We start from the raw sequence: 13,130 nt of genomic DNA, 5'->3' as shown, positions 1-13,130 counted from the left end.
TAAATTAAAAACAAAATAAATATGAGCTATGGGGTCAACTAACGAATTCATTCATTTGAAAGAATTTTGATTTTGATCATCAGTTAAATAATCTGAAACAAATAACTTAGGTTCTGCTTCGAAGAGAAAAAAAAACTTAAATAGTAGAACACAATTGAAAGACAACATGGGGGAGCACACATTTTTCAGTGGTTTAGATGAATGGAGAATGTAGTATTACAAATAATGGAGCTAAACGTTTTAAGCCTAAAGAAATGAAGAATGTTGCGTTGCATATATCGACGGCTCCGAACCATAGTATGCTAAGTCGACTTAGCATGTTTCAAAGTTCATTACGTTTTTAGATACTATGGTCCTTAATTTAAATTCACTGAAATTTTGGTAATCATCGGCCAATCCAAACCAAAGTTATAAGCAAAAATGTACTTAGCATGGCACGTACGATTAAAGAAACTTCCATACTTTGAAAGCTTCTACTGAAAAACTTACTTTTCAGACTTAGCATACTATGGTTCGGAGGCGTCGATATTTTTTTATCAAGTACGATAATAGTACTTGATATAAACAAATTTATATAGTACAGCCTGTCACTTAAATCTGTGAATTTATGCAAGTAAAATTGCATAATCTAATTCAGAATTTATGATGAGAAAGTAACAACATAGAATGGGGAATCTAGGTGTAAGACCTCTAAGTCTATCTGGCAGGTAATTTCTGAGCGGGAAAGAGATAAAGGTGACCACAGGGATCCTAACAAGTCACAGCAGAATCAGATCTTTTTTTTTTCAAAATTTGAGATAAATGAGGTGGAGAATGAAGAGTTGTCCCATGGTTCGATGTAAAAAGAATATTTTTTTTGTAGATTCGAGATTAGAACGCTAACCCTTTCCTCCGATATAGACCCCAAAAACATTGCTAGACATTTTTCATTGTTGAGTTAGCATTCTTTAACCTGTACTACTTCCTCATATCATTATCTCTTTTTTCCACTTTTCTATTCTACAACGTATTTTAGGATGATCAAAATGGACATTATGTCTCCGAGTGGGGTGACTGCCTTTTGACAACCGCGCATTCTGTAGCCTAGCCTATTTGAATTTAAATTTTTTTCGGAAAATTCCACATGAGCAGTGGTAAGTCTAACGTTAATGGTGATTTTTATAATTTTCAATTGTTATATTTAAACTAAAAGTTTCAAAATTGCATATGTTCCTGTTCACTCAACATCAAAGTTAAAATCTTAAAGTTTTTTGCTGTATTTTTACATAAACCATATTGTTTCGCAGATTGCCGCATATACCATGATTAAAATGTGTATGATCTGGTCTATCGCTAGTCGCATATTCCAAATATGGCAAGAAAACGATGTGCCTAAAAATGTCCAAACAATTTATGAAATCAAAAAAAGTTTCTATAATAATTGAAATGGGAGGATATGGTTATTTATAGTATATACCAATTCGAATGGTTTACCAGAATGCTTTGTTCCTTATCGAACATAATTACAAAATATGTAAACTTTATTTATAAATTTATTACATATTTTTATTCAAATATTTAATTATATTTATATTTATTAACCAAAAAAGAATAATGATTATAACATCGCAAACACGTAATCATTAACATAACCTACATAATATTGTCACATCATTTGGCAAAATGTTTTCGTTCACTATTTTGCTAAAGTAATTTTTATTCAGTTGAATTTTAATTTAATTTGGTTAGTGTATATACCATATTCCAGCAGTGAATAATTATTCATAATTCGCTTTCGATTGCACGTCATAAACGAGACATAGTCGATGTTGCTGTGTACCATGCTAAACGATTGATTTCGGAATCACTGTGGCCACAAAGCCTTCAGTTCCAAATCCAGAAATATATGCATGTTTCCAGATACAATCTCCGGTTAAACTTTTACAAAAGTATTGCTTTTACTACACCATCCGATTTCTCTTTAGGAGCTATTTTACGATTTTCTCTCGACTGGGTCCATTATGAAACGACTGTTTGTGTGACTTAAGACTACTGTGAGAACATAATTGGACATTGCAAATGTCATAAGTCCTTTTCCGCCGTTTGTCGGCCTCAGTATGCTGCACCATTTTATGATGTTTGAGGGCCGCTGAAACATTCATTGACTTTCCACATAAATCACAAATTTTTGGGTCATTGTGAACTTTACTGGCATGTTTTTTCAATTGAAATTCAAATGCATACAAACGTCCGCAATGTTCACATTTGAAGTCCTTCTTGCCCGCCACATGTGTGGCTGCGTGCCTTTCCAATATAGTTTTAGTTTTGAATTTCCTCTGACATACACGGCACTCATAACTTTTGATTGTTTCGTGCATAAATTGTTTGTGGTTCTGTAGGGCGGTATTGCTTTTACAATTTGCTCCACAAATATTACATTTGTATGTGTCCGGATTTGCATGTAAACGTAAATGTTCAACAAGCAAGTAACGGCGATGAATCTTTTTGTCACAGCATAATACGTAAAATTTTGGCTGGTGTTCATAGGAAAAATGTGAGCGAAGAGTATCATAGTTGGGAAATGTTTGTTTGCATAAATCGCATTCGAAATTTGGTATAAAATTCGATATAAATTCGTCGATTTCCTCTAGTTTCACTGCACTGTTATATGGTAGGTCTTTTGAAGTGGTTTCCGCTTTGGCTTTGTTTTTCCGTTGTCTAGGTGTCCTTTGCTTCCTAGATTCCGATTCTATCTCATCATTACATGATGCACTTTCTTCATTGGCAATAGGTTTTGCGTTTCGAATGGTGCAATGGTGTCCTCTTCCTTCACAAAACAGGACAGCTCTTCATCTGTAATATGTTCACTTTGTTTTGAGACAGCTTCTTTTTCCTAGCATTTGGCCATTTTTCTCCAAAACTTGTTGCTCGTAAAAGTTATGAATATGACTCCAGCAATCTATACAAAGTACATTCAAATTTAAAGGAGACTCGCCATTAGCATTGTCCAAAGCCAATAACTGGAAGCAACAGTACAAGTGAAATTAATTTATGGACATCATTCATCCTTACCATAGGATCAAAAAACTTGACTGTTATTTCGTATACCTCGGTACACTCTCCATTGTTCCCGATTAAGTTCTCGCTCCATTTAAAACAAGTTTCACAACATAGGCAACACACTTTGCTGCTCGGATTATCCATGATCTAATAAAGTATGGCTCTGTTACAGAACCTACAAGCATTTTCTATAAATCGATTTGAAGAGTTTGACCACTTTTTGAGTACGTAAGCAGACTATATAGCATATAGCAGTACAATTAGCTGTTACAACTTAACGTTTTGTGATATGTTTGTTTGGGTTTTGCAAAAATTAGGAAGAAAGTAAATATTTAACCTGTCGCACAAACAGCTGATATAAACATAAACAACATACTGGGACTTATAGTTCATGATTATATTAACAAGGTTATCCTATCAATCCTGCTGATGGTACCATTTATGCCGCATCAATTTATTTTGTTGAATTCGCCGTAAAAAAATAGTATCTTCTATAAAAAGACCTTGGGGTCGAAAAAAGACCTGGTGGTCTTCTATTTTACTTTTTGATGAGAAACATTTACCCATTTTTATCATATATGTATATGTGTTCGAAGTGTTCTGAATTAAAAAATTTTCAAAAATACTTCAAACGAATCGAGGATTGATCAAAAAATGTTTACCACTATAAATGTTTTAATTACATGACCACCACTGTATGTGTCCTCACTTTGTATCTCAAAAAAATATATCCCTTGTCTATGTGTCTATGTTTTTTATTTTAAGGTTTTTCCAGCCGACTGATTTGGTCAATATTTTTTATGGAATCAATAAAACTAAATTATTTCATTTTATACTCAACGTTTCGTTGGTCTTCTTCCAACTTCTTTACGAGTATTTTATTAGAAAATCCTAACGACAAGAAAAAATTTTTGTTGTTATTATAAATTTTGTGATCTTAATATTCTTGATATTCTACTTACAATTAGTTTTGCTTACATTTTCCAGAATTTAATAACGGCCTGATTAGAAATCTATTTATATTTTTTTTATTTCCAATATCTCTACATTTCAAATGCATGAATTTAATTATTTACATAACTATTTGATTTGTCACCTCTAGAATATTAACTTTAGGCAATTGTAATCGGTTCTTTCTAGCTTCTTCCCATTCCACCGGATGTGCTCTTTTACGGTGGTGATGCATATTAGCACTTACTTTAAACGTTTGCGGACAATGTGGACATTGATACAAGTCGACACCGGTATGCGTGGCTATGTGCTCTCTTAAGTCTTTTGGTCTTTTAAATGCCTTTTCACAATACGTGCATTTATGTTTGCGGTTTTCTTCGTGTACACGTTTCTTGTGCGCTCGTAACGCATTTTCACTAGAGGAAACTTTTCCACATATGCTACAGATATACGCCGTAGTGCCATCGTGGTGATAGGCGGCTTTGTGCCGTCGAAGATTGTTATTAGTGTTTAGTAGCGTTCCACAAATGTCACAAGGGAACTTAGGTTTTGGAACGCCAGCGTGATCCAATAAATGTTTCTTCAGGTCATTGACGCGATGGAATGTCCTGCCACATTGATCACAAACACAGTCGACACCATGGACGGTTTTGATATGTGACTTTAGTTGTAATTCCAAAACATATCCTTTGCCACACTCTTTGCAGAAGAACTTGCTTTCTCCCTTTACGTGTGTTAACATATGCCGGTCTAATGTGGGCTTTTGATTGAATAGCCTATGACAAACTTCGCATTCGAATTGGTTCAAATTGCCATGCATCACCTGTTTGTGCAGCTTTAAATTATGTTTAGTCGTGCTGGATCTGCCACAGATGTCACACTTGTGCGTTTCTGGATTTATATGAAGACGAATGTGATCCATTAGAACACAACGACGGTAAAACTTACGGTCACAACATTTTATGTAACACCTTGTCTGATGCACTTCCCGAAAGTGTTCTCGCAGGGCATTGAAATTAGTTGCGGTAGCTGGACACAAATCGCAATCCAAGTTAGGTTTCCATTGTGCTATAAAAGAGTCATTCTCTCGACATTTATCCATGTAAGAAGTACGATTAGGATCTTTTTTACTTTTTGATAACTTTTCACCTTTGGTTTTTCCTCTGCAGGTCTTACGTTTTTGAGCCGAAAGGGTCTCTTTATCATTTTCCCCATTAATTGCACTTTTCGGCTTCCTCCCTCTTCTTGACTTTTTGATGACATTTTCATCTGCAGAAACTCTTTCCGATGTATCATTTTCAACACTTTCATTTAGTTTTTCCTGTGAAATACAATCTGGAAATTCCATTTTTAGTTCGAAATCATTTTCCATTGAAACTTCCTCCTTGAAATTAGACAAAACAGGCGACATTTCTTCTTCATTTTCCGGAAAACCAGTTACTTCCAATTTTTCTTTATTTAAACAATCATTTTCTAGGTCAATTATTTTTTTCTCCTTGTTACTATCAAACTCCTTTATGTTATCTGTAGATGATGACAGAGCCCTTTCATTGTCGCAGTGCTCCTTCACCGACCTATTATTTTTGAATAGCTTTGTTAGCGGAACATCATCAATATCCGAATCACTTTCATTTTCTTCGATAGCTTCTCTATCCGAAAACTCATCCTCACTTATGAATTCCTTACTATGTCCCTGTACCAACATCAGCATTTCCGTGCGAGTTTTATTGATTTGCAATTGAAAATCATGGAAATCGTTTATGTGTGTCCAGCAGTCACTGCATAAAACTTTTGTTAAAGGTGTATACGATCCACTTTGTTCCTCACTCTGAATCTAGAAAAGCAGTCGGTAAGATTCATTAGTATTCCCATTTTTGTAGAGGGACAAAGGAGAATACAAACCATTATGGGGTCAAAATATTTGACGGTGATGTCGTACGCCTCCGTGCTTTCTCCTTTCTCATTTTGTATTAATTTGTAGTCATAACTGGGTGTATAGCACAAACAACAACTGACTTTTGTAGTCATTGTAATAAATAATTTACTTCTCATATAATTTGATGAAATCCTAATAGTACTGTGGCATATTCCACCAAATGTTTGTAAACATAAACGTCTATATATCAGATTGTTTACTCGGCGAATTATATGATGAAGAAAAATTGACAGCTAAACTCGATATCAGCTGATCTAGTTGGATGAACGAAGTTGCCAGATTAGTATTTGTAACATCTAAGTGCTGATTTACATTAGCCAGTTTTTTTCATCTATTCGAAGTTGCCATCTACTAGAACTTGCCTAAAAATATATAAGGAATTAGTTTCTAAAACTTTGCATTACTTAAGCATTTTCTTCCATTTCCTGTAATTTTAATGCAACTTAATATCAAATTGAACTTTGCAAATTAAAAAAAAATTGTTTGTGTTTGGTCATAAAACAGCTAATCTCAAAATGGCTGAGTTTGCAAAATCTTACTGAATAAAATTCTTTCAGTATCCGCCTACGGGGAGCAAAGCTGAATGCTATCGGACGCGTCCACAGGTTGCGGATAGTGGAAAGCCCAACACCATTCGTTGGGTAACTGTTAATAACCCCCCAAAAAAAACAAAACAATGAATGAGAACTTTCGACTGATGTTGGTGTGGCTGCCTTGGCACCCTCAGTCCCGAATTCTACAAGGTCAGACATCAATGATTCCCCCCAAGTGTTGACGACCCAAGCAATCCCCCTGGACCTATCTTTAGCCACCTGTCCATCTCTCGATGACGTAAATGCGAGCCTGGATAGGCAGTCGAATCTTCTCCTCGACCTTCTAGAGGAAACCGGCTCCTTCCACCTCAGTCAGGAGAGCATCCCAAATCAGCTCTGGGATGACTCTCTCTTGTCGGACGAGGATGACATTATGGAAACCACTGTGATTAGAACCACGGTGATAAACACGGTAGAAACCATGGTGTCTCCCCTGAAGCAAGGAGGGTCCCCTCGGCTGACTAAGGAGGCAAACCCTGGCGAGGTTGAAGACGTTGACTCAACCTCCACGGCCTGCAGTGACGTCGCGAGGCTTCTCAGGCAGTTGGCTGTCGAAGCAGATGCTGGCACCGATGAGGCTCCCATCGTTAAGATGGATGATTCATCGGTACCATTATCTGATAGACAAGCTGACGCTAAGGAGATCGCTGCCAAGAAAATGTATCGGAGAGCAGTAAATTTCTGCAAACGGTACATTGGACGGGACAGCGACTCCATCACGGGTAAGGAGTTCCTGTTAATCAAGAGGAACCTCAAACTCATTAGGAAGTTCTCTAGGAACTATCCTGATGACATTGAGAGGGACTTCTTGATTGACAGGATCCCCCGACCCAGTACTAAGACCACGGCGGTAGTCCCTTCTAAGAAGGAGAAACCTGCTGATGGCCCCGGTACATCCAGGAAGCTGATGCCTGAGACGTCTAAGCCCTCAGCACCCCCAAAGGGTAAACTGAGTACTGAGACGTCTCAGACATCAGAATCCACAAAGACAGAAGGCAGGGGACTGTCGAAGTCGGCCGAAAGAGAGCCCGTAAAAAGGCCTCCAAGAAGACCGATAAGGCACAACCGCCCTCTGTCAATCCACCTTCTGCCGAATTGCCAAAGCTGACAGCCAAGGCGGTGACAATTGGGCAGTCGCCAGTGGTCAAGCAGAAGGTAGCGGACGCGAAGCAGGTGCCTGCGTCTGCTGGGCATACCTCTGCAGTAGCTGCTACCCCGGGTGCCAAATCTCGGCCACAGCCCACGGCTGTCAAGAGAATGAGGTCCTCGGAGGAGCAACAACCTGCTGCAAAGAGGCCCACGCAGTCGTCGGCCGTACAGAGCTCTGCTTCCTTTGCTTCGGTGGTAGCGTCGAAGGAGAAACCTGCCAAGAGCAGCGATTGTGGGGTGAAAACCAAACACGCTGTCTCGAAGCAGGTAGCCCAGACACCTACAACTGAGCAAAGCGACTCTGCTGATCCGAAAGAGGTTCCGGAAGATCTGCGGGTAGCGATCATCGACCGAGCTGACCCTGACGGGTTTATCAGTGAGGATAGATGGGAGCTGGTCGACAGCTATCTGAAGGACCTCTTCCTGTCCGACGAGGTTGATCGAGAGAGCCTGCGGTTTGGCCTGACCTCCTCTTACAAAGGAGTAAAGGTTGTTGATTGTCGCACTAAGAAGACTTCAGATTTTCTTAAGAAGACAATCAACAGCCTGGACCCCCTTTGGGAGGGTGGTCGTCTGGCGGCCGTATCGGTTCGAGAGATACCGAGCGGTATGGTAACCTCGGTGTTTATCCCAAAACCTTTCAAGGGGCTGGAGAAGACACTGAGGTTATTGGAGAAGCAGAACGACGGCCTTCAGACGAGGAGGTGGAGAATCCTCGCCTCGTTTGAAAGGAACGGCGGTGTAGTCGCGAAGTTCGCTACCGACTCTGCGGGAGAGGAGTACTTGAGGAAGAACAAGGGTGAGCTTGTTTATGGAATGGGGAAACTTTGTTTCCGCCTCACCACTCCAAAACAATAGGCAGGCAACAGCAAGCGCTTAACGTGATCCAGATTAATCTGCATCACTGTAAAGCAACAGCTGCTGAACTGCTACTCACCCTTTCTTCCTCAAACATCGACGTGGCGCTCATCCAGGAACCTTACCTGTACAAAGGTAAGGTGACTGGACTGGGCGACACCAAATATACGCTTTTGTCTACCTCCAATGGAGAGAAGGTGAGAACGTGTATTCTTGCTAAAAAGGAGTTAAATTTAATGCTTCTTTCTAATTTCAGCAATGGAGATATGACGACAGCAAGACTAGACAGAGGTACCACGAAGCCACTGATAGTCTCTGCCGTTTATCTTCCCTACGAAGCTCCTGACCCACCCGGCACTGTTGTATGCCGCCTATTGGAGGAGATGAGCAGAGTTGGTGACATCATCTTGGGATGTGACGCCAACGCACATCACTTCAATTGGGGAAGCAGCAACACAAACACAAGAGGTGAGTCCATCTTCGAGTTTATACTTAGCTATAATCTTAGAATTTGTAATAGAGGCAATACACCAACTTTTGTTAATAGGGTGAGAGGTGAAGTCATCGATATAACCCTCACAAATATGGACGACTCTGGGGTCGTAAACTGAGAGGTGTCTGAGAAATGTTCCTTTTCGGATCACAGACTCATATCCTTCCAGATTCCTACCTCTAGAGCTAAACAGAAACCTTATAGGAATCCTCGGAAGACGAACTGGGACAAATTCAAAGCTAAAACAGCAGCCTCTTTTCGGGATCCTAATGATCTCAAAACGGTTGAGGATGTTGAATTAGCCGTCTTTCTTCCTTTCTACTAAAAACTTTAGAAAGGTTACTAGACTCAGAAATTAGAGATACCATTGACCGTAATAAACTTAGTAAATCCCAACATGCCTATATCAAGGGCAGATCAGTGGGTACAGCTCTGCATGAGGTGGTTGGATACATCGAGAAGAATATGGAGTCCTCTGGCTACACGTTGGCAGCATTCCTCGACATCGAAGGAGCTTTCAACAATGTGAAGCTAGAGGCAATCCATTCTGCTCTCGTAGACATAGGTATCCCCTCACTCCTTACGGAATGGACTGATAGAATGCTGGAAAGCAGAATTATCAACTCATCCCTAGGAGAGAGAGTTCAGTGAGGAAATCTGTCAACAGAGGCACACCTCAGGGTGGAGTTCTTTCCCCCCTTTTGTGGCTTCTGGTGATAAATGAGATACTTATGAAATTCAATCATCTCAGGATAAAGGTTGTAGCCTATGCCGATGATGTAGTCTTGTTGGTTGGGGGTAAGTTTATTACGACAATATCAGACATCCTGGAGGGTGCTCTTTCAACCCTGTCAAATTGGGCTTGCACCAAAGGTCTTGGTGTAAACCCCACAAAAACCGAACTGGTACTCTTCACTAGGAAATACAAAGTTCCTAGTTTCCGTCTGCCATCACTTGGTGGAGTGACATTAACCCTCTCTGATGAAGCTAAATATCTTGGCACTGTCCTAGACCGCAAGTTACTGTGGAATAGGAATGTCGAGGAACGCTCTAAGAAGGGATTGATGGCACTCTATTCATGCAAGAACTCCATAGGCAAGAGTTGGGATTGAGACCCGGAATTATACACTGGTTGTATACGACGATTGTCTTACCCATACTTACCTATGGATGTCTTGTCTGGTGGCAGGGGGTGAATAAAAAGAAGCTGCTGACAAGACTGAGCTTAGTACAGCGATCGGCTTCAATTCTGATCACTGGAGCATTAAGAAGCACACCACAAGCAGCCTTGAATGCAATCTTGAATCTCCAACCATTGGACATTCTGATCAAATTCCAGTCTGCTAGGTGTGCCCTGAGACTCCGGGAAACAGATGCCTTGAAATCGCTGAACTATGGTCATGCCAGCATTCTAAACATAACGCCAAGTTATGACCTTTTTAGGGGGGATAGTCATATCAGTGATTATATTCCCCCCCACAGGGATTTTAATGACATTAAAGTCGAATTTCCTAACAGGGAATCCTGGACTAGTGGCTCCCTACCTCTGCCAGGTCTGTCAATCTTCACAGACGGGTCCAAGATGGAAGAAGGCACTGGCGCAGGCGTCTACTGCAGGGAATTAGGTATACGAAACTCATATAAACTCAACAATGATTGTAGCGTTTTTCAAGCAGAGATTCTTGCAATCACGAAAGCGGCCGAGATAGTAAAAGCACTTAATACAGACTTTACAGGACCGGTGACTATTTACGTAGATAGTCAGGCGGCCCTGAAAGCGGTGAAGTCGCATACTATAAACTCGAAAGCAGTTCATGATTGTAAGACCGCTCTGAATGATATACGTCAAATAGTTGGGTTATGCTGGGTTCCAGGACATAACGATATTGAAGGGAATGAGATAGCCGACGAGCTTGCTCGAGGGGGGTCACAGTCGTCCAGTCTTCTGATTGAGAGATCTGTGAAACCCCCTATTAGCTATTTCATTGGCAGAATCCGCGCGTTCTATTGCGAGGTAGTCGGCAACAGATGGCTAAGGGAACCTGCATGCAGAATCTCTAAATCTATCTGGCCAGAATTCTCTCATAAAAGAACGTCTTCGTTGTGGGGATCATTACTGGTCACTGCAAAGTTAGATCTCTCACTTCTAAGTGGGACTCCAGTGGAGAGGATTACTGTCGTCTATGTGAGGATGAAGAAGAAGTGGAAACAATTGAGCACATCCTTTGCAAATGTCCATCGCTGATCAGCAGAAGACATAAACAGTTTGGATGTTATGAAATTGATAATCTAGTCTTCTTCTCCAAAATAGACCCTAACCTAATTCTAGGCTTTGTCAAAAAATTGACTTGGCTAAAATAATGTCTCTTCCGCTCCCACCTATTCTGACTACCTCTCTCTCTACTCTTCCACTATCTTTTCTTCTTTCTCTTTATAGGTACACCTATACATAAAGGATGATCACAATGGACATAATTTCCGAGTGGACGGTTGTTACAACAGCCGTACATCCCAAACCTAACCTAACCTAAATTCTTTCAGTAAACTCCAGTAAGTTTGTTGTTGTTGAACTGTCAAACTTGCTCTCTCACTTGACTCTCTTTTACTGGATTTTTGGGTAAACAGGCAACATTTAGTAACAATTGTTACCAAATATCGAGTAAACAGACAGATCTATTATCTGGTAAGAACTTGTAAAAGCTAAGTAGAATGGCCGCGTTGTGTTTAATTACATACCGTTATATGAGAGCTACCCTAAATAGTGAACTAATATTGAAAATTTTCAATACCAAATATCCTAGGAGTAGTAGCAATGTATGTGCAAATTTCACCGTTATGTGAATTATACGTCAACAATGTTGATATGCAAGACAACGTTTGCCGGCCCCGCTAGTCCTAAATAAATGTATGGTCACATCTTACATTTCAGGCATTACAAATTATAAAAAAATCTTTTTTAAAAATATAAAAAATCAGGGTCCTGTATAGATAATGCTAATTATTGGTCTGTTCCCGTACTACAAGAATCTACTAGATTGTACTATTTTCTTCGTTATCATAAAGGAAAATTCGTTATCGTAGTAAAAAGTAGTAGATTCTTGCAGTACGGGAACAGACCATATGTTGTTGGAAGGTCTAAATATACGACTGAGTCCCGAAAACTTTACAATATTTATTTAGATCAAACATAATTTCAAATCCAATCCTAAATATTTGTATGACTTTGTTAATATATAAAGAAATGTCTACTATTTTGAAATTCAATATTCAGGTATTTGTGAAAATCAGGCTCCTTTGCATTTTTTGTATGGATTTCTATATGTAAGTAGGATAAAAATCTCAGGTTAAAAATTGTCAATGTAGGTCCACGCCATTGTATAATTATTTTTAACACTAATGTAGCTTTATGTTGACGCCGATGGACTTTATCTTTGAACTTTGATAAAATTATTACCATGTTCAAAAACTGCATAAAACCGAATTATCCATACGCTTTTATGACATTTAAATGAAGTAATTTTTAAAAATATTGACATTGTAGATTTTCAAAGACCATCTGGTCTGAATTTTCACGACATAGTTCATGAGAGATCAAACTTACTGTAGTGAATATAACAGCTCACTACAGTATTAGACCACTCACATCCAAATGGGACATCAATGGAGCGGATTATTTTTGTCGATAAGGTACCGTAAGAAGTGGGCAGGTATGATCCATCTTTATAAAATTCATTGAGTTATTTTGTTTTTTATTTTAAACTAGCTGACCCGGCAAACGTTGTTTTGCCTTATCAATATTGCATCAATATAAGGTTGGTAAAAACATTTGCCCCTAAGTTTATGCCAAAAAAAAGTATGCAGGCCCAAGCACATAATAGTTTAAAATTTGGTAGAACTTATTTCACCAAATTTCATTCATTTACATTATCTTATTTGTCCCTTCTTGAAGGACAATATCATTTTGTTCATGTCCAACTCTCCTTTTGATTATACCCTTCACCACACTGTGGTACAGGGTATTATGTCTTTGTGCATATGTTTGTAACAGGCAAAAGTCGTTTGTAACTTTCTGAGTCGTTTTATGCATGTCCGCCCGTCCGTCTGTCCGTCT

The 13,130-nt window shown here is 39.3% G+C and overlaps 1 protein-coding gene across 1 annotated transcript in view; it reads right to left on the bottom strand.

Annotated features, from left to right (window-relative positions):
• Window positions 1-13,130, bottom strand: part of LOC133329583 (bifunctional phosphoribosylaminoimidazole carboxylase/phosphoribosylaminoimidazole succinocarboxamide synthetase) — a 74,316-nt gene that overhangs the window by 29,469 nt on the left and 31,717 nt on the right. The window lies entirely within an intron of this gene.

This window comes from Musca vetustissima, unplaced genomic scaffold, assembly GCF_032173495.1.
Source record: "Musca vetustissima isolate MV318-11 ecotype Yass unplaced genomic scaffold, APGP_CSIRO_Mvet_v1 utg3953, whole genome shotgun sequence".
Taxonomy (NCBI): Eukaryota; Metazoa; Arthropoda; class Insecta; order Diptera; family Muscidae; genus Musca; species Musca vetustissima.
This window is presented reverse-complemented; position numbering and strand designations above follow the sequence as displayed.